The sequence below is a fragment of the Zingiber officinale genome, chromosome 6B, assembly GCF_018446385.1.
Source record: "Zingiber officinale cultivar Zhangliang chromosome 6B, Zo_v1.1, whole genome shotgun sequence".
Lineage (NCBI taxonomy): Eukaryota > Viridiplantae > Streptophyta > Magnoliopsida > Zingiberales > Zingiberaceae > Zingiber > Zingiber officinale.
The window spans coordinates 47187039-47209392 of record NC_055996.1 but is presented as its reverse complement, the minus strand read 5'-3'; positions in this window follow the sequence as shown (position 1 = coordinate 47209392).

Genomic DNA, 22354 nt, shown 5'->3' with positions numbered 1-22354 from the left:
TAGGCATCCAAATGTCATTGTTTAGTAGATATGATTTTGTAACAGTGAAACAACATTGTAATAATTTTGGAACCATACTCTCAAGACTAGGACTAAGCTAGTAGTTAAATTATTTGTTATCCTTAAATACTTTTATTTTATTTCTTTTCCTTACCTCACTTTATTTGTTTTCATAGATTCACTAGTTTCTACTGATATTCTCTCTTATATTGAGAGTCTCAGCAACAATTAGTGTCTTTCCCACATTAGTTCTTATGTAACATAAACCGCATGAATTCTAGACAACCGAAATAAGAATTCGAATAGAAAAAATAAGAACAAGAAGATTTAGTTTCAACATAAAACATGACATAATAAAGTAAAACAAAAGCATGAAAAAAAACCTTATTAAAGAGCCATTCTTTGTCTTTTAGCGTCGTCTAGAAAATCCTAAAGAAAGAGCAGAAGCAAACAAAGAGGATCTTCCAAGGGGTTTAGGGGATGACGCGTTGAAAAATTTATTATCAAAGGGGAACAGGAAATTAGGTCAAGATAATTCCCTAAACCTTTGTGAACCTCCACTTTATATAGGAATGCAATCTGTTATCAGCCTATAGATAATAATGGATTGGGCTAAAGATTTTTTTACACATTAAACTCATATCCAATAACCTAAAATCTAATAACCTTAAGTTAGATCACTTAACAGGTTTTAGTATCGCAAGTTTCTTAAATCACATGTGAGTCCATCTTAAGGGATATTAAATCCAATAATCTCTCACTTTAGATATATCTGATTATACACAACACGCTAATGTAACTTTAGTTGATATCATACTTTATGGGTATAAGATATCCCTATAAATAATCTAGTCCATTAACTTAATTCATTGGTATATGAATAAAAATGTCATAGCTGTAAGTACCCCATGTTGATTTTGATATGATCAACTAAGTTGAGTTAGGTCTTGTTTATTTTTGATCCTTGTGTCTAAGTATGTAGGAGCTTAGGAACACAAGAAGTCTAGCGGAAGACATAGCTAGTGAGAAGGATGACACGAGAAAAGAGCAAATGGGCTTGGTGCATCTGAGGGGCGTGGTGTTGCGGAAGAGTGCACTAGTGATGAGAAGGATGTGTATGACGTTTGAGGGACGAGAAGGCGGGGAGGATGTCTGCTCAAGGAGAAGGTCAAAGTTAGGTTTGGGTAAGCTCAACTCCGATTAGCTGGAGCATCACCCAAGTGAAGAAAGATCAGCTAAGGGGCTGATCTGTCTCTTGGAAGGCACCTTCCATGCTATAGAAGGTGCCTTCGATGAATAGTACCAAAGGTGTCTTCTCAGCTATTGAAGGGTCTTCCCTAGTCGTTAGTCAAAGATAAAGTTTTATCTTCAATGATAAAACTTAATTAATTGAGCGCGCCATGAACCCTCATGAAGGCGCCTTCCACCCTCAAATAAGAGTTTCTAGGAGATATAAAAAGGTCTCTGGAGCTAGGAAATATTTAATAACTTATGTATTAATCTTCTAGCAACTTTCTAAGCTTTTCAAAGAGTGTAAGAGGCTTCTCCACCTTCATCAAAGGAAATAATTTTAGTGAAACTTTGCAACTGCCTTGGATTAATAGTCACCTAGGTTGTAACTAAGTAAAAAATCCTAGTCTCTTATCTATTTATTTTTAAGTTGTTATTTATATTAATGTTGTATTTGGTTAACTAATATTGTGTCCCTACTAAAACTAGCTCAAGATTATTCTAACTTATTTTTAGGAAAATTCACCCCCCCCTTGTCGGCCGCACCAGGGCCAATAAGTGGTATTAGAGTCCAACTGCTTTAGAAGTACTAACCACTGACTAAAGTACAAAAATGATGGTTGGTCCCAACATCTACCCACCTAAGTTCAAGGGGGGGGGGGGGAGTTTGCAATATAGAGGAAACGCATTGAGGTTTTTTTTTTAAATTTATTTTGAATTACTTTTAATAATTAAATATAGTTTTATAGCCCCCAAGGACCAACAAGGAGTTGAAAAAGAAGAATACCAATGAACAAAAAAAGAACAAGCTGACTTCATAGAAAATGGATGAGTCGAATTCCACCTGCTGAGTGTACTTCCACCCTAGGAAATCAGTCAAATCAGAGCTTATGAATCAGCAAAAGATCTTTGGGAGAAGTTCCTGGAGCTACATGAAGGAATGTCCGAAGCAAAGCTCACGAGATAGGACCTGCTCCGGAACCAAATCAACAACCTCTGGATGGAAGAAGGCGAATCAGTTGCCCATCTACACAGAAGAATCAAGGAACTAATCACTGGATTAAAGAATCTCGGAGAAATGGCAACTAATCGGGACTTGAAAAGGTATGCTTTAAATGTATTCCCGAGAACACCGGAATGAACATCTATAGTAGACTCCTATATTCTCCAAAGACCTCGAGGTAAGTATGCTAGAATTTTTTTTTACTTTTGAATTACACGAGTCTCGGTGTGCAAGACAAAGAAAGGGACCAAATCAGAACATAGCATTGCAAGCCCAGAAAAGAGAACTAGATTCAGACTCATCGATTGACGAAGACGAAACAGCCTTCATGGTAAGAAAATTCTCTTTGTATTTTAAATCTAGCAAATTTAACAAGTCATAGGCCAAGAAGTTTGTTCTGGGAAAACAGAAAGTAAGATGCTATAACTGCCAAGAACAAGGGCATATCAAGGATAATTGCCCAAAAAAAAGGAAAAAAATAAAGGGTCAAGGAAACCAAAGTATAAAGATTTGAAGGTAGCGTGGGATGAGTCATCTTCGGAGTCGGAACTGAAGGAGTATGTCGGACTAGAACCCATGGTGAGTCACCAAGAGGAGAGCATCGATGAAGGAGAAGCTACATCCGAGGGAAGCAACAACGAAGGGGGAGCATCCAACTTTGAACATGATATGGTAAGTGAGGTATGTCTTCTACCTCCTGATCAACTTTATTCTGGAATAATATTAATGTCTAAATCCTTATATAAGCTAAAGTTTAAGAATAATAAATTAAAAAAGAAAAATGTTAATTTGAAAAGAAATTAGTCAATGCATGTCCACTAGAATTGTTTGATAAAATCAAAAATAAAAATAAAAAATTAAAAGAAAAAGTAGAATCACTCAAATAAAATTTTGCATACTCAAATACCTCTCAATATTCAAAAGTTAGATATAATAGTAGACTTAACTGGTATTTACAATTTTACAAGAGCCAAATTACAAAAATAACTTAAAATTATATTTTTAAAAATTATTTGATAAATCCAGTAGGTAAAAATTTATATTGGATTCTCAAATCATGCTTATTATAATTTAAATTAATTGTATGTATGCCTACAAATTTAATGTGTTTTATTTTCCACATTCTTTAAAAATTAATTATTTAGCATGCCTACTCTTTGTATTTCAAGTTGGAAAATTTTATCATGTTATTTGATGATTAGATCTACTAACTGAAAATTATTTAAAAATATCTTACTTTTATATTATTTGTTTTGAATTTTTTAATAAAATTTGTATTGTTGAAATTAAAAATTGTTTCGAAGATCAATTTTTGGAAAAATGTATTTCTATGATAAAACATGATGTTCCTTATCACAACAAATTTTTTCAAGATATTTTGATAATTATCTAAATTATTTTTAATTTTTTTACTAAAAATACTATTTTCTTATTAAAAATTATTAATTCTTTATTTTTGCAAAATTTAATTTGTATGAACATAACCATCAGATTTTATATGCTTAGAAAAAGTAGCAAGCTTTTTCAATGTATAAAACTATTTTTCATTATTATATTTTCAAAAAATGTATGTCTGTCTTAAAATATTAATCTTGAAAATTAAACAAAATTAGATGCTCATGAAAATTTTTGTACTAATTCAAAACCTTATCTTTGATATTGATAAAATTTTTCATAATTTTTCAACAAGTTAAGTACTATTTAAAATTTTATTTAAAAAATCTGAAATGTAATTCTTAAAAATTCATTTCTTAGTAAAATAATTTCAATGAAAATACAAATTTCATGGAATATTATTTTCAAACCCCTAGCAAAATTTTTGACTTATTTCCACTCTTTTGTTATTTTCCCTAGTTATTTTTTTTATGTGATCAAAGGGAGAGAATATATAAATGTTAAGTTTAAGGGGAGGTTTTATTGCTTTTAATTTTAAATTACATAAATTTTAATACATTTCATATTTACAATAATATGATATCTGTTGCACTTTTTATTGTTATACTTTAATTCATGTTAGTTTAACCTAACTTAACTCGGGTTGATGCACATCAAGAAAGGGGAGATTGTAATTATTCCAGGTTGGTTTTGATGTAATCAACCAAGTTGAGTTAGGTCCTATTTTGTGTTAAATCCTTGTGTCTAAGTGTGTAGGAGCTTAGAAATATAAGAAGTCGAGCGGAAGATATAGCTAGTGAGAAAGATGACACGGGAAACGAGCCGATGGGCTCGGTGTATCTAAGAGACGAGGTGTTGCAGAAGAATACACCGGTGGACGAAAAGGATGTGCATGATGTTCGAGGGATGAGAAGCTGGGGAGAAAGCCTGCTCGAGGAGAAGGTTAGAATTGGGTTCAGGTGAGCTCAACTCTAGTTAGCCTGAGCATCACCCAAGCGAAGAAAGATCAGCTAAGGAGATGATCTGCCTCTTGGAAGGCGTCTTCCATAGCTTGTAAGATTCCTTTGATGAATAGTACTGAAGGCGTCTTCCAAGCTGTTGAAGGCGCTTTCCCTAGCCGTTAGCCGAAGATAAATTTTTATCTTTAGCAATAAAACTTAACCAATTGAAGGTGCCCTCTCAAAGGCGTCTTCCACCCTCGGATAAGATTTTCTAGGAGTTATAAAAATACCTCTGAAACTAGGAAATATTCAATAACTTCTGTATTAATCTCCTAACAACTTTCTGAGTTTTTTAAAGCGTGTAAGAGACTTCTTTGCCTTCATCAATGGAGATATTTTTAGTGGAGCTTTGCAACCACTTTAGATTAACAATCACCTAGGTTGTAACCAAGTAAAAAATTTTAGTCTCTTATCTATTTATTTTTAAGTTGTTATATGTGAATGTTGTATTTCGTTAACTAATATTGTGTCCCTACTAAAACTAGCTCAAGATTATTCTAACTTATTTTTAGGACAATTCATCCCCCCCCCCCTCCTGACAGCCGCATTAGGACAAACAATAGCTACTATATATGATCGAAACAAACACCAACAGTAATCACAACACCAATGTCATTAATGACATAGATCAAGATGTGGATGTGTAGAGTGGAAATTACATCAAATGTGATCAATACATGTTAATTTTCAACTGGTCCTAAGTGACCCAAAAGGATCTGATCATATTTACAAATACTTTATGCTAAACTACAATAGCAAATAATAATCAAAACCTTATTATTCCTAAATAGAATCTATATCATTTTTATAAACACCAAATGCTAAAAAAAAGTAATAAATCATGATATTATATTTCATAGTGTCTAACAAACAAATAAAATCCTATGAATATTTTGAACTTCAAGTACTTATAACAATCAAAATAAAATGTTTGTCTTTATTATCAAATATAGAGCAATGAAATAAATACAAACTCTCACTAGATAAGTTCTTCTTCGATAAGGACTCTCATATCCACAACATGCACATGAAACACTTTAGGCACCAAGCCTTTGGTGAGTGGATCAACCAACATGGAATTTATGCTGATGTGCTCTACCATGATATAACAGCTCTAAACTCTTTCTTTAACCGCTGGAAACTTGATGTTGATGTGCTTATACTTCGACAAACTGCAGTTATTCTTAGCATAAAGTTCTACAACTTTATTATCACAGTAGATCCTTAGTGACCTGTTAATGCCATCAATAATTTGCAATACTGTGATGAAGTTCTGTAACCAAATCCCATGATTGAATGCTTCATAGCATGCTACCAACTTTGCCTCCATAATAGAAGTGGCTACTAGCATCTACTTGATGCTTTTCCATGATATAGCCCCTCCAACAAGCATAAAAATATAACCTGAAGTGGACCTCCTGCTATCCAAGTATCCAGTAAAATCAAAGTCTAAATATCTAATCACCTCCAAGTGATCTGACCTCCGATACATGAATATATGTCCTTTAGTTTTCTACAAATACCGCATCACTCTCGTTTTAGCTCTCTAGTGTGATGGTCCTGGGTTACTAACATATTTACTAATATCCCCACTATAAATGCTATATCTGGCCGACTACAAACTTGTGCATATATTATACTTCCCACTGTTGACACATATGGAAATTGTTCCATCTCCTTTATTTCAAGTTCAAGCCATGAACAATGTTGCAAGCTGAATTTGTCACCTCTTGACACAGGTATGTCACCAGGTGTATAGTTCTGTATGACATACCTCATAAGCATCTTTTCAATATAGGCCTATTGTGAAAGTCCAAGAATGCCTCTTGAATGGTTATGACTAATCTATATACCTAAGACAAATGATGCTTCACCAAGATCTTTCATTTCAAAATTACCGGATAGAAATAACTTGGTTTAATGCAGTAGACCCTTATTATTGCTCGTAGGCAATATATTATCCCCATACAGAATAAGTGTAATAAATTTGTTCCCATTGAACTTGACATATATGCACTGATTAACAGGGTTCTCTTTAAATTCAAATGAGATAACCACTTGATCAAATTTTTTATACCACTAATGGGATACCTATTTTAAACCATAAATGAACTTCTTTAATCTACATACTAGGTACTTTGAATTCTTAGACTCAAAGTTCTCTAGTTATATCATATATATATATATATATATATATATATATATATATATATATATATATATATATATATATATATATATATATATATATATATAATCCTCTATGTCTCCATTAAGGAGTGTAGTTTTTATGTCGATTTGATATAGCTCTAAATCATAATGAGCTACAAGTGCCTTGATTACTCTAAGGAAGTCTTTTGTCGATACATGTAAGAATGTCTCCTTGTAATCAATGTCTTCTTTCTGAGTGAATCCCCTAGCAATAAGGCTCATTTCACCATTACCCCTTGAATCCTGCTTGGTTTTAAATATTCATTTACAACCTTCTTACCTTCAGGTAATTCGACAATTTCTCAAACGTCATTGTCTGCCATAAACTTCAACTCTTCTTGCATGGAGTTAACCTACCTTTCAAGGTTAAAACATTGTTTGACTGCTTGGAAAGATGTAGGATCACTTTCTAACCCTATGTCAAAATTATGCTTTGGAGATAAACATAATCACGAGAATTTGTGCTTCTCCATTCCTTTGTGGATTGCCTTAAAAGCACTGTTTGAGGTGGTTGAGCTACTTGCTTATCAATATGAGACAATACCTCAATTTCAATGGTAATCTCCTCCAATTGCATTGGAGAAGTCATGAGAATATCTTAGTTCACTATGCTCACTGGATGTATGAGACTCATAATGTGTTGTAAGGTAACCACACCGCTACTGATCGCACTAGTAGTGACCACAAGAGAATTACCAATGTATTTTTCAAAAGATACTTCCCTAACCTTATCACTCTCATTGTCCTCAATGAACTTGACATTTCCTATTTCGAAGAAGGACTAGTAAAGGGATCATAAAATTTATGTTGGATCGTAAAGTCGCTAGAGGGGGGTGAATAGCGATCGTCAAAAATCTCGATTAAAAATAAGTTATGCAACGGAATAAAGAATATGGAGAAATAAAAGCCAAGTGCTAACACAAGTAGTATTTTACTTGGTTCAAAGCCTTTGTCGACTCCTACTCCAAGGTTCGCACTCATCGAGTGATTTCATTGGGTAATCCACTAATAGTTCGAATTATTACAAAATTTAAGTACAAGAACTATAAGAAAATATTTATGACAATAGAGAAAATAAATAGATCTTGATCGCCGGTTGTTGGAGGAGCTTTATAGTGTCGTAGGAGATTTTCTGGAGCACCGCACAAGAATGAAAGTTGTAGCAGATGATTGTCTGTAGCTATTGGTTGAAGGCCCTTGTATAGACCCATTATGGGCATCTAGAACCCCTCCGGGCACCTGGACCTAGGGGTGAGCATTCGGTTTATTCGGTTAATTCGGTTAATTTGATATTAATTTTGTATAAATTCTTGTTATTGTTATTTTAAATAAATTTAGTTAATTCGGTGTTAATCGAAATAACCGATTCGGTTAATTCAGTTTTAGTAAAACTTTGATTTGATTCGGTTAATCAACACTAAATTGGTTTTCGGTTAATTCGGTTAATTTATGAACCGAATTAATCGAATGCTCACCCCTATCTAGACCATTGCTAACATGGCGATCTCTCATTGAAACTTCATCCATGAAGTTTATCCACTTTCGGGCACCCGGGCCCCCTCCGGGCTCCTGGACCGTTGACGTGGGTTTGGTCAGTCATTGCGCTCTAATTCAGCTTCGAGATGAAATTTGTGATTCATGTGCCTAGACCATCTCTGGGCGCCCGGACTGCCCGGGTACCTACAACACCCGCTCGAGCGACAATGATCCGGGCTCCCGGATCCCTTCCAGGCATGCAGACTCCCTTTTTTCATCCTTTGAATTCCTACAAAAAGGAGTTAGTCCAGGCAAATAAAAATATATTTATCTCGTAAAATAGAGTTAGCACAACATTAATAAAATAGGAGTAGTAATTAGATCCTATCTCCCCAAGACCAGGATCTAGCCAAGATCTCAACTTAAGTTTTCCAAATGGACCTAAGTTGGACTGACACATATAATTTCCTCAACTGGGAACACGCCTTCACTAATTCTCTTCTCCAGTTGCTTACCTTCACTTACCACTTGTAGTTGCTTGATTTGTCTTTTACCCACTAGGTCTTCTAGCCAGTTGTCAGGTCCTATGGACCCAAATCGATTTTAGGTGGTTGTCAAGTCCCGAGGACCCAAGTAGACTTCCTGCTAGATATCAGTTCCCACGGACCTATCTAAACTTCCCACTAGCTATCAGGTCCCACAGACCTAGTTGGATTTCAACCAAGTGTCAAGTCTTTCAAACCCGTCAACTCCTACACACTTGGTAAAGTAATTAGCCAATAAAATACTGTAACTTTAATCTACTTGTCATTCATCAAAATCTAAGTTAGATCATTAGAGCAAATTGCACCAACATATTATACCCTCTTGACTTCTTAAAGTAACCTATAAAATTACAGCTAACTATTCTTGAGTCTAGTTTTCCTTTACTAGCTCTGTAAGGCCTAGCTTCATCTGGATAACCCCAGATGTATAAATACCTAATGCTATGCTTCCTACCTGTCCACATCTAGAATGAGATTTTAGTTACTACCTTACTAGGTGTAAGAACTTTCGAGCCGTAAAAACCGCTTTTTGAGTTGCGGAAACCCCGAAGTTCTTAGCCACTGGATCCGTGCGAAGACAAAAATTTCATGTACATAGTTTTCTACTCTAGATCTACTTTAGATCTACATGATAAGGAGTATACCTTTGAAGCGAAGCCCTTCGCAAATCCCGCTCACCCAAGGTCCTTCGGATCTCAAGTGTGTTCAAGCATACACACCTCTAGTAGTATCCACACAAACAAGAAGTGATTCTCAAACCACTCTAGATGGAGAAAAGAGCACCATAAGTGTGCTAGCACTCACAAGGGCTCTCGGATGGGATTGGAAGAAGAAAAGAGAAAAGAAGAAGAGAGAATAAATCTCATACACTTCTCTAAAGCCCTCTATGTGACTATCACTTACCCTTCTTCTTTGAATTAAACTCACTCACCTTCACCTTTCTTGCTTGGAACTCTCGGCCAAGAGAAGATGGGAACAAGAAAGAGCTAAGGAGGAGGAAGACATTCATCACACCCAAATCAATGCCAATGAATCTCTTATTCATTTTGGCCGACCACACATGGAATGCCAAGGGTCTTTGGCTCTTGGCATTCCATGCCTCTTGCTCTCCCTTGATGATGTGGAGATGATGTGGCAAGGATGTATTGGTTAGTCATGCCATGTAGAATGAGTCAACCTTCATCAATTGGCATTTGGTCAAGTCAAACTTGATGTTTCAACTTCCTATTTGGTCAAGTCAAAATTGACCACTTCTCTTCCTTGTTAAGTTAAATCCAACATTTGATTCAAGTCAATTTCAATTTAATGAATCTTAATTCATTAATATAAATTGACTCAATGAATTAACTTTAAATTAGACTCATTCAACAATTGAATCTAATTGAGTCTAACTCAATAAGTCTAATTTGAATTAATCCTAATCCAATCTTTGGTGCATCACATGAACGTAATCCAATTGGTTCATCATATGAACCTAATCTCCATCCACTTGTTCTTTGTGTGTGACCCAATAGGTTCTTGCAACGTTGGTAATGTTTCTAATCCTATTTAGAAACATAAGAAATGAGCGGTATCTAGCAATGCATCATTGCTACCCAAGTTACAAGAATGTTGAGATCCAACATAACCTTTGTGACTACTAATTGTGACTCACAATATATGACAATGTCCTTCTATCCTTGACATCTAGATCGATCAATTGAGGCATAGACCGTGTCATCCTCTAATCAATCTATATCTTGAACTCCAAATAGACTCACTCCAATCAAATGAGCTCAATATCTCATATTGACTCATTTGGGCATGGTCATGCACTTAGTGGTCTAACTCTATCAAGAATCATGATGTCACTCCTGTCATATAAGAGGGATAGATCACATCTACATCACTCGCATCCCTCCGCATAATTTGTTAAATACCCAGTAATCGCCTTTATAGTCCACCCAGTTACGGGTGACGTTTGACGAAGCCAAAGCATGCAACTCCTTATGTAGGGAACCATGGTAACTTCAGGTCCAAGGACTGAAAGTCATACTAATAGTCACATGAGAAAGTATATGACACTCATATAACGATCCATGTTACTTTCTCATGGTGGGTCATTCAGTATACATTCTCCAATGCATACTTATGTGTCAACTTGATATTTCTATATCCATGACTTGTGAAATCAAGTCATCGAGTTGACCTACATGCTAGTCTCATCGCATTAACATTGTCCCTGAATGTTAATACTTGACTAGGAATGATTAAGAGTAGTGTTCTCTATATCATCTCACTATCGATTCAACCAATCGATTGATATAGATAAGAACCTTCTACTCAAAGACGTTATTATACTTAGTTATTTAGCACCAATACAAGTACGTATAATAATCATAAAGAAATGCCTTTATAAACATATAAGAATATGATACATCGAGTCCATACATCAATCATCACATGATTGGCTCTAGGGCTCTCACTAACAATCTCCCACTCGCACTAGTGTCAATCAGTGTAGACTCTAAGGCCTAATGACCTAGTGTAACCATCATGCTTTCTCTGTGCCAAAGCCTTGATCAAGGGATCAGCGATGTTAGCCTCTGTAGATACTCTGCAAATCTTCACATCTCCTCTATCGATGATCTCTCGAATGAGATGGAAGCATCGTAGTATGTGTTTGGTCCGCTGGTGTGAGCGAGGTTCCTTAGCCTATGCAATTGCTCCATTGTTATCACAATAGAGTTCTATAGGATCGGCTATGCTAGGAACTACCCCAATCTCAGTAATGAACTTGCGGATCCAAACTGCCTCCTTTGTTGCTTCTGATGCAACAATATACTCGGCCTCTATTGTAGAATCAGTAACTGTGTCCTGCTTCGAACTCTTCCAGCTCACAGCACTACCATTCAAGCAAAACACGAACCCAGACTGCGATCTATAATCATCCTGGTCAGTTTGGAAACTGGCATCACTGTAACCCTTTACAACTAGCTCGCCATCACCTCCAAATATCAAGAAATATTCTTTAGTCCTTCTTAAGTACTTAAGAATATTCTTGACAGCTTTCCAGTGACACTCACCTAGATCTGACTGGTATCTGCTCGTCATGCTCAAAGCATACGAAACATCAGGACGAGTACATATCATGGCGTACAAGATAGATCCTATGGCTGAAGCATAAGGGATCTTATCCATGAGGTCTCTCTCCTCTCTAGAAGAGGGACTTTGAGTCTTCGAAAGACTCACACCATGTGACATCGACAGAAATCCATTCTTGGAATTCTGCATGGCAAACAGTAGTAATACCGTGTTAATATATGTACTTTGACTTAGACCAAGCAATCTCTTAGATCTATCTCTATAGATCTTTATGCCTAGAATACAGGCTTCTTCACCTAAGTCCTTCATTGAGAAACAATTCCCTAGCCAAGTCTTTACAGACTGCAGCAAAGGGATGTCATTTTCAATGAGTAGTATGTCATCCACATACAATACAAGGAAGACAACCGTGTCCCCAACAACCTTCTTATAGACACAGGATTCATCTTCATTCTTGATGAAACCAAACTGTTTGATCGCATCATCGAATCGAAGATTCCAGCTCCGAGAAGCTTGCTTTAGTCCATAAATGGACTTATACAGCTTGCATACTCTGCTAGTATGCTGTGGATCTACAAAACTCTCAGGTTGTGTCATGTACACATCCTTGAGCAAGTTTCCTTTCAGAAACGTAGTTTTGACATCCATCTGCCAGATCTCATAATCGTGGTATGTTGCAATAGCAAGCATGATCCGAATGGACTTAAACATCGCTACTGGAGAAAAAGTTTCATCATAGTCAATACCATGAATTTTCTTGAAACCTTTAGCTACCAAGCGACCCTTATAGGTAATAAGTCCATCCATGTCAGTCTTTCTCTTAAAGACCCACTTACACCCAATGAGTTTGACGCCTTTAGGAGGATCAACCAAAGTCCATACTTGGTTGGTGTACATGGACTCCATCTCGGATCTCATGACCTCTAGCCATTTCTCAGAATCTGGTCTCATCACAGCTTCCTGATAGGAGGTAGGCTCATTCTCAATGAGCATAACGTCATCATGGTCAGACAAGATAAATGAGTATGTATCAGGCTAACGACGTACCCTATCAGACCTGAGAAAAGGTAGGTCTACTTGAACTAGTTGTTGTTCCTCAACTCCTTGTGGAACAACCTCATCATTCACAACATTTTGTGGTTCCAGTTCAACTTCCATCAAGGCTTTAGTGATATGGTCCATATCTTGAACTTCTTCAAGATCGAACGTACTCCCACTAGTTTTTCTAGAAACAAAGTCCCTTTCTAGAAATACCCCAGTTTTAGCCACAAACACTTTGTGTTAACTGGGAATGTAGAAGTAATATCCCTTCCTTTCCTTGGGATATCGAATAAAATAGCACTTATCAGATTTGGGTTCCAATTTATCCGAGACTTGACATCGAACGTAAGCCTCACAACCCCAAATCCTCATAAAAGATATCTGGGCATCTCTCCCAGTCCATATCCTATATGGTGTCTTTATCACAGCCTTTGATGGAACACGGTTAAGTGTGAAGGCTGTTGTGTCTAGAGCATGTCCCCAAAAAGACATAGGAAGATCTGTGTGATTCATCATAGATCGTACCATATCTAATAAGGTACGATTCTCCTTTCAGATACACCATTCCACTGTGGTGTTCCAGGAGGAGTGAGTTGGGATAGAATCTCACACTCAGCAAGATAGTCACGAAACTCATGGCTAAGGTATTCACCAACTCGATCTGATCGAAGTATCTTAATACTCTTGCCTAGCTGGTTTTGTACTTCATTCTTGAATTCTTTGAACTTTTCAAAGGATTGTGACTTATGTGTCATCAGATACACATAACCATATTTATTGAAGTCATCAATAAATGTAATGAAGTACCTATAACCATATCTAGCAGTGACATTGAAAGGGCCACATACATCACTATGTATAAGTCCTAACAAGTCAGTCGCTCTTTCGCTGTGTCCACTAAAGGGAGTCTTGGTCATCTTGCCTAGTAGGCATGACTCGCATGTCTCATATGATTCGAAATCAAATGAGTCCAGCAAACCATCTTTATAGAGCTGGGATAAGCGATTCTCATTTATATGACCTAAGCGACAATGCTAGATGATCCTGTCCCAAAGCTGAATCAACGGACGCTGGGCACGTGGCGCTCCCCGAGTCACTGACGTGGATCTCCGACCGGCCGTACGGTCCTCCGACGAACCTGCTGTTAGCTAGAGCCCTAGAGCCAATCATTTGATGATTGTATTTTGGACTTGTTGTATCATATTCTATATAAATAAAGGCATTTGGTTTTTGGTTATTATACTTACTTGTATTAGTGCCAAATAAACTAAGTATAATAACGTCCTTGAGTAGACGGTTCTCACCTATATCAATCGGTTAGTTGAACCGATAGTGAGATGATATAGGGAACACTACTCTTAATCATTCCTAGTCGAGTATTAACATTCAGGGACAATGTTAATGCAATAAGACTAGCATGTAGGTCAACTCGATGACTTGATCTCACAAGTCATGGATATAGAGATATCAAGTTGACACATGGGTATGCATTGGAAAATGTATACTGAATGACCCGCCATGAGAAAGTATCATGGATCGTTATATGAGTGTCATATACTTTCTCATGTGGCTATTAGTATGACTACTAGTCCTTAGACCTGAAGTCACCATGGTTCCCTACATAAGGAGTTATGTACTTTGGTTTCGTCAAACGTCACCCGTAACTGGGTGGACTATAAAGGCGATTACTGGGCATGTAACAAATTATGCGGTGGGATGTGAGTGATGTAGATGGGATCTATCCCTCCTATATGACGGGAGAGACATCAGTATTCTTGATAGAGTGAGACCACGAAGTGCATGGCCATGCCCAAATGAGTCAATATGAGATATTGAGCTCATTTGATTGAGTGAGTCTACTTGGAGTTCAAGATTTAGATTGATTAGAGGATGACACGGTCTATGCCTCACATTGATCAATATAAATGTCTAGGATAGAAGGGCACTTGTCATATATTGTGAGGAGTCACAATTAGTAGTCACAAGGTGATGTTGGATCTCAACATTCTTGTAACTTGGGTAGTAATGATGTATTGCTAGATACCGCTCATTACTTATGTTTCTAAATGAGTTTAGGGGCATTGCCAACGTTACAAGAACCTATTGGGTCACACACAAAGAACAAGTGGATGGAGATTAGGTTCATATGATGAACCAAGAGGATTGGATTCATTTGTTGAATCAAATTAGATTAAGAGTAATCCTAATTGGGCTAATTGAGTTGGACTCAAGTTGATTCATGTGTTCAATGAGTCTAATTTAGATTATGACTCATTGAATCAATTTAATTAAATGAATTAGATTCATTATATTAAATTGCCTTGAATTAAATGGTTGGATTAGATCAACCATGAGAGAGATTAAGTCAAGTTTGACTTGACTTGAGAGGAAGATGAAGAGTCAAGTTTGACTTGACTTGAGAGGAAGATGAAGAGTCAAGTTTGACTTGACTTTATGCCACCTCATTGGTGATTTGGCATTAAGTGGACCAATGATGATGCTCCACATCATCATGGTTACTTAAGTGAAGTGCTACCTCATGGGAGTTACCAAGAGTTGTGACTCTTGGTATCCCATGGAGGTTACAAACCACTTAATTAGATGAAAAGAGTTTCATTTTGCAAGTGTAACTCTCATTCAAGTGATCTTCCTCCTCCTAAGCTCTCTTCTTGCTCCTTCTCTTCTCTTGGTCGTGGGTTTCAAGCAAGGGAGAAGAAAGGAGAGTGAATCTAATCCAAGAACAAAGGTTAGTGAAAGTCACATAGAGATTTTAGAGGAGTGTGTTCTCTTTTTTTCCTTTCTTCTTCTTCCAATCCTACCCGAGAGCCCTAGAGAGTGCTAGCACACTTGTGGTGCTCTCTTCTCCATCCTTGTGTGTTAGAGAACACATCTTGTTCGTGTGGATATCACTAGAGATTTGTCTACGTTGACAACTTCGAGATTCGGCGTACCGTTGGACGAGCGAGATTTGCGAGGGCACGCTTCAAAGGTATAAAATGTTTTTCCTTTGTAGATCTACTGTAGATCATAGTTTGAAACTCGTACTCATATTTTCGAAAGTTTTCTTCGCACGGATCCAATGGCTAGAGGGTTTCGGGGTTTCCGCGACGCGAAAAAGCGGTTTTCGCGGCCCGAAAAACCCAACACCTGCACAGAAGTCGGGCCGGGAAGGGGTTCCCGGCGGTGACCCTCCGACGATCGGCATCGTTCTCCGAGGCGGGAGAATCGCCGAATGTCTAGAGAACGGTCCCGACCGTCCGCGCGGGAGGAAGAAAATAGAAGTAATACTTCCCGAGGCGAGATCAACATTATTGCTGGCGGGCCGACCGGAGGCGACTCTAACCGAGCAAGGAAGGCGAGCGTCCGACAGCTCCAGATCCATGCGGTCGGCTGCAGCCAGGAAAGGGCGAGCGGACCTGAGATAAGCTTCAGGCCCAGAGATTTGGAAGGAGTCGAAGTGCCGCATGAAGACACTCTCCTCATCAAAGCGGTAATAGCCAATTATACTATTCTCCGCGTTTTTATTGACACAGGAAGCTCGGTCAATATCATATTCAAAAAGGCATTCGATCAACTGCAAATTGATCGAGCCGAGCTGCTGCCCATGACAACCCCTCTTTACGGGTTTACGGGCAATGAAGTTCAACCGGTCGGATAGATCCGGCTGGCCATATCACTGGGAGAGGAGCCGCTCAGGAAATGGCCGTGTTTTTTCGAGTGGTGGCCAAGGTTATTTTTGTGTTGAGCGACTTGACTTGTCGCTCGGACTCGGCCAAGGCATGGGCCTGATCGGCCGTCTTTTTCTGCTCGACCGCCAATAAATCTTGAGCTCTCTTCAGCTCCTTTTGCAGCTCAGAATAGGAGGGGCCTTTAGAGCCGGACGGACTGCCGACCGCCTTCAGTTGCCTTAGTTCTTCATCTACCAAGGCCGACGGTTGGAGACAGCAATCTCCTCCACCCATCTCTGACAAAAGAAATAAGAAGTTGTTATTAGCCGATCGGAAGGAATGCATACAAAACACAAAAAAGAGAAAATAAACTTACCCCCGTGGCCTGCTGCATATGGCTATTGGCCAAATTTCGGAGGGGGATTAGCGCGACGCGTGCCCGAGCGTCGACCCACATCTCAGCTTGTGGACCCTTCAAAGTGATGGTATGCTCGGGCGCTGTTGGTTTGTCAGCCTTTGGCAGCAGTTCTTTTTGGGAAGATGAAGACTGACTCGTATTGTATGGCCATGACCTTGGGTCGTCCGACCGGCTTCCGGAAGAGGATCAGAGGCCGGCGCCGAAAATTGAGAGTGGATGGTTGAACGCCCGACTGGTTGAGGGGGCGGAAGGGTGCTGACCGGAATAGCCTCAATAGGGGCCTCCGGCTCGTCCCACTCCGAAGGAGTCCGATCGGACGAAATGGCTTCAATCTCTGGAGCCTTTCCGTGAGCACTTGCAGTGGCTCGGGCGGAGGGTTGAACAGCAGATGTGGCTGAGCGGACTGGAGTCTCCACTCTGCGCCTTTTCGGATGAGGCTGCTCTTCTTCTGGAGCTGAGCCATCACCCCGAGCGGAGGGCTCCTGGCTGAGGGTTGCCCCAGCCGCTGGCTCTGGGAGAGAAGCCTGAGCGGCCGACTCCCCAGCATGTGTCCCGCTCTCTTCTTCGTGCGAGTCGACCGGCTGGATGCCGAGCGCCTCCATTTCCTTTGTTGCTGCGGCTTCGAGCGCCGCCGCTTTTCTCTTCAAAATGCCGGCCATTACCGACTCCATGACGATGTCCACTGCATAGGAAAGAAGAGAAATCAGTTAGCAATCAAAATATATGCCCAAGTTAAATTCTTACCGAAGCTGCTCGGAAGGGGAGTCCGCATGAGACTCAGACCAAAGATGTACATCACTCCTTCGTGAAGAAGCTTATTGATGTCGAGCCGTAGACCGGCTAGCATATTTGCAGCATGGAGGTAGTCCGGTCGGGTCTTGAATTTCTTCAGCTCAGGAGTGGGGGGTAGGTCGACCTGGCACATGGTCCGGAAAGTGGCCTGCTCGGGCATACGGATATAGAAAATATACTCCTTCCAATGTTTATTGGAAGAAGGCAGTTTGTTAAAGAAGACTAGGCCGGGCCGAGCTTGGAATATGAAGGTGCCCGGCTCAGATTGCTTGGGGTAATAGAAATAATAAAAAACCTCCGGTCGGAGGGGGATGTTGTGGATTTTGAACAAAACAACAACACCACAGAGAAGGCGAAAGGTGTTGGGTACTAGACTGCCGAGCGGAACACCAAAAAAGTTTCAAACATCTATGATGAAGGGATGTACAGGGAAACGCAGACCGGCAGTAAACTGATCGCGGAAGACACAGAAAGCTCCGCGCGGCGGCCTGTGTGGCCGAGCGGAGGGACCGGCTAAAAGAAGTTCAAAATCACCAGGGATGTCAAAATTGTCTGTCAGAACATCAAAATCACGCTGGTCGAATCGGGACTGCATGGTGGTGTACCATGGGCCGAGGGACCGGTCTTCAGGGTGAGAAGAACTAGCCATTGGCCGAGCGGATGAAACCAGGAAAGATGACAAAAAGACAAAAACAAGAAGAGGGCACCGGAACAGTACCCCGGGAGCAAAAACTGGAGAAAGAAATGTGAGGAAAGCACCGGAAACAAGAAAGGAAAGAGGAGAACCTTACGAAAAAGAAGGAAGATCGAAGGGAGACACCGAGGATCGCCGGAAACAGGAGAACACGATCGTCGGAGCTCTAGAACGCGAGGGATAACCGGGGCACGCGAGAGAAGAAGTGAAGCGACAGAGGAGAAAGCGAAGATTTTATAGGGCGGAGGCCGGACGGCCTCCACCGTTGGATCCAGGTCACGGGGATCAAAGCACACATCTGGCCGTTCATTTCAAACCGCCTCGATCTCGTCGCTCGACCACGCCGCCGCCGTACGATGAGGACAGTGCGCCACGTGGCATTCGGTCATTCGATGCATTTACTAAGCGCGTGCTCAGCCTTAATGTCGAAGATTGGCGCGAGTTACGAGAAGATCCGAGGAATGTTGCTGTTGACTAACCTTACAGCCATCCCTGCGAAAGCCGAGCGGAGGATAATTGCACGAAGGAGCTGCCCGGCCAAACTCTCAGTCCAGTCAGTCGGACTAATTGCCTCCTTCGACTAGACTTGAAGGGGAGGCAAGTGATCCGGCGGTTAGAACAGGGGACCCCCATTTTGAGGGGTCAGCGCCACGTGGAAGTCAAAGGGCCAGGTGGTCGACCGGAGAAGGGCGGACCGGCCGGCCGACCGGAGAAGGATGGGCCGACCTCCCGGCCGGCCGACCGATGAATGACCGATGGCAAAAGGCGCACCGACAGGGGTCGGGGTTCCGGTGCTCGATTGAACAGGATCGCAGGGCCGAGCGGATGTCAGACTCGGCCAAAGATATAAAGTAGCATACTGCTAACAGTCTCCACAGAGCCCGTTATCAAGAATCTCCCAAGTAGACCTCTATATATGACCGGCCGGACGTAAGACCAATGCTGGCCGGTCGGACGCCCGATAGGGAGTAAGGTGAAAAGGACAAGGAACATCTTCTAACAGCTGTCATGCTCTAGGACTAGGCCGTACTCCAAACCTTATGACAGGGGGTTCCGCTGTCCCATTGGAGACGTGCTTGGACTGTAGCAGTATGGGGTCAGGTAAGCTCACTGACAGGCCTTTACTTGGGTATGGCCTGAGGGCACGTGTACACCTCGGTATACGTGCACCCGCTTCTCCACAGCCCTATATAAAGGCTCCCGTCCTTCGACGGAGGTACGCATTCTACGATTCTTGGAGCCACTTTCTTGTTGAGCTGTGCCTGACTTGAGCGTCGGAGGGTCGCCGCCGGGAACCCCTTCCTGGCCCGACTTCTGTGCAGGTTCACCGGAGGACCGTACGACCGGTCGGAGATCCACGTCAGTGACTCGGGGAGCGCCACGTGCCCAGCGTCCGTTGATTCATCTTTCGGACAGGATCACTAGAGATAGATTTGGTTCATATCATTTGACTTGAACCTTTTGATACTTATATTATAGATGGGGTTCTCTAAGTCTAGAATATAGAGTCCGTTCATCAGAGGTGCACTACAATAGAACATATCATTTAAGTAAATAGACCAACATTTGTTCTTTATTACAAAAGAAAAGCCTTTCTTGTCCAAACAAGAGGCTGAAATGATGTTCTTTGTAAGAGCAGACACATAACAACATTCATCTAATTCTAGTACAAGCCTAGAGGGAAAAGATAGATAGTAAGTTCCTACAACAACAGCAGCAACCCGTGCTCCATTGCCTACTCGTAGGTCCACCTCGCCCTTCATCAATGCCCTGCTATTTCTCAACACCTGCATATTGGTACAAATGTGAGAAGCACATCCGGTATCTAATACCCATGATGCAGAAATAGATAGATTGACTTCTATAACATATATACATGAAGTAGAAGTCTCACTTCTCTTCTTCTTAAGATCTTCCAGATATACTTTGCAGTTCCTCTTCCAGTGCCCAGTCTGACCGCAGTGGAAGCAGGTAGCATCCTTGGCAACCCCTCCTTTAGGTTTCATTTTCTTGCCTTTTCCCTTGGCTTGGGACTTTCCCTTACCTTTATGCTTGTCCATGCCTTTATGCTTTTGCACCATCAAAATGGAGTTGGGCTTTACCTTCTTAAGGTTGAGCTCAGCAGTTCGCAACATGCTAAGCAGCTCAGGCAGTGACTTGTCAATTTCTTTCATGTTGTAATTCATGACAAATTGACTGTAGCTCTCTGGAAAGGATTGCAAGATCAAGTATAGGGCCAGCTCTTGGCCAAGTGGGAATCCCAACCTCTGTAGGTTTTCTATGTACCCAATTATCTTGAGCACATATGGACCTACGGGAGTCCCATCTTGCATCTTGCATTGAAACAGTGCCTTGGAGATCTCGAATCTCTCGTGCCTCGCTTGTCCTTGATATAGTTAACAAAGATGTTCAACCATATTATAAGCAGTCATCAACTCATGTTGCTTCTGAAGCTCAGAGTTCATGGTTGCGAGCATGAGGCATGACACATCTAATGTGTCATCTTGATGCTTCTTATAAGCATCTCGGTCAGCTCGCGTGGAAGTGGCAGGAGGTGCCTCGGGAATGGGCTGCTCCAGGACGTACAGTTTTCTTTCTTGAGTGAGAACGATTCTCAGATTCCTGTACCAGTCCAAGAAATTAGCTCCATTGAGCTTGTCCTTGTCAAGGACAGAACGCAGGGAGAAGGTGTTCGTGTTTGTCGACATGACAATCTACAACAGAAATAATGTAGAAAGTAAATATCATATTCCATTTATCATTTAATTAGGCCTTTAACTAAATGATGCTCCCACTGAATTATAGAGCTTTTGTAGAATCAAGTCATGGATGTGGTCAAACCACACTACTAGATTCATACCAATTCGCTATAATTTTCGTGGGACAAGATCCACATCATACTATGACTTGAGTTAGCTTTGGCTAAATCGCCCAAGACATAGTATGATCGGTAGATAACGAATTTATCAATTACATCTCTATGCAAATCTTGTTTATAGGATAAAAAATCTCATTTATATTAAAACTTGAGTTGGCTTTGGCTAAATCGCCCAAGATTTAGTATAAATGTGATTTTTATCCTATCGTCCAACCGTTGGAAAATGCTTATAGTTTTACTCGATCTAATTGAGTTAACTAGTTATGCTCAATCTAATTGAATTTGTACTCACCCAAGCTTTGATAGGTGGGACCAAGGTTGTCCCTCCGCACCCTACCAAGGTAATATGCGTTGCTGCTTTGGTAGATTCAACAACAACAAATGATCGAGGTAGTGATGGGTATCAAAACTTGGTAGGCATTTCGGGTTGACTTGATTAAGATCTAATCTAATCGTGAATGTGTATCATATACGCATCAAGGCACTAATTACCCTACATTATCATGCTTCACATACACAAGCAATGATAGATAATTAATTATTTTGTGATGAGGTCATGACCCTACTACGATCTTTTCAAGCCAATGAAAATATCGGGCGGTCAACCTGGGGTCAACGACTTCTTCAAGTGCCTCCCTTTGACCGCCATGTGTTGAATCACCCTCCTCGTAACTCCTTCTTGAGTGGACCTTCCACCGCTTCATTTTGTACATTACAAATATGAAACTCGAGTTACATTCGATTCTAAAATCTATTTACAATAAGAATATAAAAGAGAGGCACGACGCGCAAGTCGCATATAACATATACAACACGCACAACACAAAAATGGCGCACATGCCATATTATTAATTACAACACATTTTAACCAATCATATTGGGATTTTTGGGCCATGACCATCACAAAATCACACATAA